Source organism: Zingiber officinale, chromosome 3B, assembly GCF_018446385.1.
Source record: "Zingiber officinale cultivar Zhangliang chromosome 3B, Zo_v1.1, whole genome shotgun sequence".
NCBI classification, from domain to species: Eukaryota; Viridiplantae; Streptophyta; class Magnoliopsida; order Zingiberales; family Zingiberaceae; genus Zingiber; species Zingiber officinale.
Window position 1 is genome coordinate 74642840 of NC_055991.1, and position 7211 is coordinate 74650050.

Consider the following 7211-nt stretch of genomic DNA (forward strand, 5'->3'; position numbering starts at 1 on the left):
GACTGCGATCGGTAATCATCCTGATCGGTCTGGAAGCTGGCATCACTGTAACCCTTTACAGTTAGCTCATCATTGCCTCCATATATCAAGAAATATTCTTTAGTCCTTCTTAAATACTTAAGAATATTCTTGACCGCTATCCAGTGACTGGTATCTGCTCGTCATGCTCAAAGCATACGAGACATCAGGTCGAGTACATAACATGGCGTACATGATCGATCCTATGACTGAGGCATAAGGGATCTGATCCATGCAATCTCTCTCCTCTCTAGAAGAGGGACCTTGAGTCTTCGAAAGACTCACGCCATGTGACATTGGCAGAAATCCCTTCTTGAAATTCTGCATGGCAAACCGAAGGAGTACCTTGTCAATGTATGTACTCTGACTTAGGCCAAGCAATCTCTTAGATCTATCTCTATAGATCTGTATCCCTAGAATGTGGGATGCCTCACCTAAGTCCTTCATTGAGAAGCAACTCCCTAGCCAGGTCTTGACAGACTGAAGCATAGGGATGTCCTTCCCAATGAGTAGTATGTCATCTACATACAATATGAGGAAGACAACTATGCCCCCTACAACCTTCTTGTAGACACAAGGCTCATCTTCGTTCTTGATGAAACCAAACTGTTTGATCGCATCATCGAATCAAAGATTCCAGCTCCGAGAAGCTTGCTTTAGTCCATAAATGGACCTATGCAGCTTGCATACTCTACTAGTATGCTGTGGATCTACAAAACCCTCAGGTTGTGTCATGTACACATCCTCGAGTAGGTTTCCATTCAGAAACGCGGTTTTGACATCCATCTGCCATATCTCATAGTCATGGTAGGCTGCAATAGCAAGCATGATCCGAATAGACTTAAACATCGCCACTGGAGAAAAGGTTTCATCATAGTCAATACCATGAATCTGCTTGAAACCTTTAGCTACCAAGCGACCCTTATAGATAAGTCCATCCATGTCAGTCTTTCTCTTAAAGACCCACTTGCACCCAATGGGTTTTACCCCTTCAGGTGGATCAACCAAAGTCCATACTTGGTCGGTGTACATGGATTCCATCTCGGATCTCATGGCTTCTAGCCATTTCTCAAAATCTGGTCTCATCACAACTTCTTGATAGGTGGTAGGCTCATCCTCTATGAGCACAATGTCATCATGGTCAGACAAGAGAAAAGAGTATATCTCAGGCTGACGACGTACCCTATCAGACCTGCGAAGAGGTATGTCTACTTGAACCGGTTGTTGTTCCTCAACTCCTTGTGGAACAACATCATCCACAACACTTTGTGGTTCCAGTTCAATTTCCATCGAGGCATTAGTGCTATTGTTCGCATCTTGAACTTCTTCAAGATCGAACGTGCTCCCACTAGTCTTTCTAGAAACAAAGTCCCTTTCTAGAAAGACCCCAGTCTTTGCCACAACTACCTTGTGCTGACTGGGAATGTAGAAGTAATATCCCTTAGTTTCCTTGGGATATCCGATGAAATAGCACTTGTCGGATTTGGGTCCTAATTTGTCTGAGACTTGACGTCATACGTAAGCCTCACAACCCCAAATCCTCATGAAAGACACCTGGGCATCTCTCCCAGTCCATATCCTATATGGTGTCTTTATCACGGCCTTTGATGGAACTCGGTTGAGTATGAAAGCTGCCGTGTCTAGAGCATATCCCCATAGATATGTCGGAAGATTTGTGTGACTCATCATAGATCGTACCATATCTAATAGGGTACGATTCCTCCTTTCGGATACACCATTCCACTGTGGTGTTCCAGGAGGAGTGAGTTGGGATAGAATCCCACACTCAGCTAGGTAGTCACGAAACTCATGGCTAAGGTATTCTCCACCTCGATCGGATCGAAGTATCTTAATACTCTTGCCAAGCTGGTTCTGTACTTCATTCTTGAATTCTTTGAACTTTTCAAAGGATTCAGACTTATGTGTCATCAAGTACACATAACCATATCTACTGAAATCATCAGTAAATGTGATGAAGTACCTATAACCGCCTCTAGCAGCAACATTGAAAGGGCCACATACATCACTATGTATGAGTCCTAACAAATCAGTTGCTCTCTCGCTATGCCCACTAAAGGGGGTCTTGGTCATCTTGCCTCGTAGGCATGACTCGCATATCTCATATGATTCTAAATCAAATGAGTCCAGCAAACCATCCTTATGGAGCTGGGATAAGCGCTTGTCATTTATATGACCTAAGCGACAGTGTCAGAGGTAGGTTTGGTTCATGTCATTTGACTTGAACCTCTTGGTACTAATGTTATAGATAGGGCTCTCAAGGTCTAGAATATAGAGTCCGTTTATTAGTGGTGCACTACAATAGAACATATCTTTTAAATAAACAGAATAACATTTGTCTTTTATTATAAAAGAGTATCCTTTCTTGTCTAAACAAGAAACTGAAACTATGTTCTTAGTAAGAGCAGGCACATAACAACAATCATCTAAATCTAGTACAAGCCCAGAGGGCAGAGATAGCTGATAAGTTCCTATAGCAACAGCAGCAACCCGTGCTCCATTGCCTACTCGTAGGTCCACCTCGCCCTTTGCCAATGCTCTGCTATTTCTCAGCGCCTGCACATCAGTACAAATGTGAGAAGCACATCCAGTATCTAATACCCATGATGTAGAAATAGATAGATTGACTTCTATAACATATATACCTGAAGTGGAAGTCTCACTTCGCTTCTTCTTAAGATCCTCCAAGTATACCTTGCAGTTCCTCTTCCAGTGCCCGGTCTGACCGCAGTGGAAGCAGGTAGCATCCTTGGCGACCCCTCCTTTAGGCTTCAGTGCCTTGCCTTTGCCCTTGGTTTGAGACTTTCCCTTACCTTTGGGCTTGCCCTTGCCCTTGTGCTTCTGGACCATCAGAATGGGTTTAACCTTCTTAAGGTTAATCTCAGCAGTTCGTAACATACTAAGTAGCTCGGGCAGTGGCTTGTCAATCTCGTTCATGTTATAGTTGAGAACGAATTGACTATAGCTATCCGGCAAGGACTGCAAGATCAAGTCAGTGGCCAGCTCTTGGCCAAGTGGGAACCCCAGTCTTTGTAGGTTCTCTATGTACCCAATCATCTTGAGTACATAAGGACCTACGGGAGCTCGTCTGACATCTTGCACTGAAACAGTGCCTTAGAGATCTCAAATCTCTCATGCCTCGCTTGTCCCTGATATAGTTGGCGAAGATGCTCAACCATATCGTAAGCGCCCATCAACTCATGTTGCTTCTGAAGCTCAGAGTTCATGGTCGCGAGCATTAGACAGGACACATCTAATGCATCGTCTTGATGCTTCTTGTAAGCATCTTTGTCTGCTCGCGGGGCATTGGCAGGAGGAGCCTCCGGAATGGGCTGCTCCAGAACGTACAGTTTACGTTCCTGGGTGAGAACTATTCTCATGTTCCTGTACCAGTCCAGGAAATTCGCTCCGTTGAACTTGTCCTTCTCAAGGACAGATCGTAGGGAGAAGGAATTCGTGTTCTACGTCATGGTTATCTACAACAGAAAAATTTGCAGAAATAAATATCATATTCTTTAAAAAAATCATTTAATTAGGCCTTTAACTAAATGATGCTCCTACTGAATACTATAATTCATGTGGGATAAGATCCACATCATACTAACCCTTGAGTTAGCTTTGGCTAATACGCCCAAGGCTTAGTATGATCGGTAGGTAACGATTACCAATTACATCTCTATGCAACTCTTGTTTATAGAATCAATATCCGTATTTATATTAAAACTCGAGTTAGCTTTGGCTAATACGCCCGAGAGTTAATATAGATGTGATTTTGACCTATCTTTTCCAACCGTTGGAATAATGCCTATAGTTGACTCGATCCAACCGAGTAACTAGGAATACTCAATCTAATTGAGTTTGTATTCACCCATGCGTTGATAGGTGGGACCAAGATTGTCCCTCCGTACCCTACCAAGATAATATGTATTGCTCTGCTTTGGCAGATTCAACAATACATGTGATCGAGGTAGTGATAGGTATCACGGCACGGTTAGGCATTTAGAGTTGGTTCGATCGAGATCTAATCTAATCGAAAAAGGATGCATCTTGTGCACGACTTAGATCTAATCTAATCGCAAGGGTGCATCATGTGCACGATTTAGATCTAATCTAATCGTAAGGCACTAATTAATTAACTACTTATTAAATATGCATCACATACACAAGCAATTAATTAATCTATTTGTGATTTAGTCATGGCCCTACTACGATCTTCTCAAGCCAATGAGAAGATCGATTGGTCAACCTAGGGTCAACAGCTTCTCCAAGCTTCTCCCTTTGACCACCTTGTGTTGCTCGTGCCCGCCTCGGAACTCCGTCTCGTGTGGATCCTCCACCGCTCCAATTTGTACATTACAATTTGAAACTCGAGTTACATTCAAGTCTAAATCTAATTTAGAACAAGAATATAAGAAAAGGCACGACGCGCAGGTCGCGAATATAATACAACACTCGCAAACACATAACGGCACGCAGGCCGTATTATAAATTACAACACAATCCAATCATATTGGGTTTTTGGGCCATGACTATCACAAAATTAATATATAATTCAAAATTATATATTTTTCATAATTTTCTGTAATTTTAAAATCAAATTTTACAATTTTTACGAGTAAAATTTCCCGGCGGACCCGTTTAGCGTTTTCGGGCGCAATCGCGGAACGGATCCCCTTGCGGGGCCAGGGGCAGCGCCCCTACCCGCGATCTAACCATCGCGAGGGTTCCTTTGCGATCCAACAGCGCCTAAACTCGCTGTCCCAAAACGATTTGGGCCGAGACATCGCCGTTTCGGAAAAATCTTCCCGGCGGGTTCGTTTTTAGCGATTTCGGGTGCAACCGCGGAGCAAATCCCCTTGCGGGGTTAGGGGCAGTACCCCTACCCGCGATCTAACCATCGCGAGTTGCTCCTAAGCGATCTAATGGCACCCAAGCCCGTTGTCCCAAAAAATTTTGGGGCGAAACGAAGCCGTTTTGGAAAAATCTTTCCGGTAGCCGAAGCCTACAAGTGCCGAGACACTTGTGCTTCGCTTCTACGGAAAAATTACCCATAAAAACTCGAAAATCATAATTTTACAGAAAATTACAGAAACTTTAGTTTTCATAAAACCAAAAACAAACTCGTACAAGCCTTGCACGTGGCTCTGATACCACTGTTGGGTTCTTCGGGCCGCGAAAACCGCTTTTTCGCATCGCGGAAACCCCGAGTCACCCAAAGCCATGGATCTCGTGCAAAGAAAAACCGAACGAATATACGAGTACGAGTTTCAAAGACTCTAGATCTACACTAGATGAGAGTTATACCTTCGAAGCGAGCCCTTTCGCGTTCCCGCTCGTCCAAGGAGTTGCCGGATCTCAAGACCGTCAAGCGTCGGTCCTCTAGAAGTATCCACACGGACACGTAGGTGGAGAAAACCTCACACAAAGGTGTGCTAGCACCTTGGTAAGGTTCGGCCAAGCAAGGAGGAGAGGGAGAGGAAGAGCTTCAAGAGAAGGAAGAAGAAGATACACCACTTGAATGAAAATTGAAAACACACTCCAAAAACAAAGTGGCCGGCCAAGCTCAATGGTGAAAAACTCCCAAATTAATTGCATTAATTGCAATTAATATGAAACCATTAAAGAGAATGACTTTGTAACTTCCATGAGGTGGCACCCATGATGATGTGGAGTATCATCATTGGTCCACCTAATGCCAACTCACCAATGAGATGGCAAAAGGTCAAGTCAAAATTAACCTTTGGTCTTCCTTCTTAAGTCAAGTCAAACTTGACCCAATCTCTTCCATGGTTGATCTAATCTAACCATTTGATTCAAGCCAACTTAATATAATGAATCTAATTCATTTAATTAAATTGATTCAATGAGTCAAAATCTAAATTAGACTCATTGAACACATGAATCAACTTGAGTCGAACTCAAGTTAGCCTAATTAGGATTACTTTTAATCCAATTTGATTCATCAAATGAATCTAATCCTCTTGGTTCATCATATGAACCTAATCTCCATCTAATTGTCCTTAGTGTGTGACCCTATAGGTTCTTGTAACGTTGGCAATGCTCTAAACACATTTAGGAGCATAAGTAATGAGCGGTATCTAGCAACACATCATTACTACCCAAGTTACAAGAATGTCGAGATCCGACATCACCTTGTGACTACCAATTGTGACTCCTCACAAAATAATGACAAGTGTCCTTCTATCCTAGACATCTAGATTGATCAATATGAGGCATAGACCGTGTCATCCTCTAATCAATCTAAATCTTGAACCCAAGTAGACTCACTCAATCAAATGAACTCAACATCTCATGTTGACTCATTTGGGCATGGCCATGCACTTAGTGGTCTCACTCTATCAAGAATATTGATGTCGCTCCCGTCATATGGGAGGGATAGATCCCATCTACATCACTCACATCTCTCTGCATAATTTGTTACATACCCGGTAATCGCCTTTATAGTCCACCCAGTTACGGGTGACGTTTGACGAAACCAAAGTACATAACTCCTTATGTAGGGATCCATGGTGACTTCAGGTCTAAGGACTAATAGTCATACTAATAGCCACATGAGAAAGTATATGACACTCATATAACGATCCATGATACTTTCTCATGGCGGGTCATTCAGTATACATTCTCCAATGTATACCCATGTGTCAGCTTGATATCTCTATATCCATGACTTGTGAGATCAAGTCATCGAGCTGACCTACATGCTAGTCTTATTGCATTAACATTGTCCCTGAATGTTAATACTCGACTAGGAATGATTTAGAGTAGTGTTCCCTATATCATCTCACTATCGATTCAACTACTCAAGGACGCTATTATACTTAGTCTATTTGGCACTAATACAAATAAGTATAATAACCAAACAAATGCCTTTATTAATATACAAGAATATGATACAATGAGTCCATACAATCATCAAATGATTGGCTCTAGGGCTTTAACTAACACCCGCAACCTGAAGGAGGTACAAAGGCTGACTGGGAGAATCACGGCTCTATCAAGGTTCATATCAAAATCAGCTGACTGGAGCATGACATTTTTCAAGATTTTAAGGCGAGCGACCAAGTTCCAGTGGGATGGCAAATGTGATAGGGCATTTGAAGAACTCAAGCAATATCTCAGCTCATTGCCCATCCTAGGCAAGCTAACTGTGGGGG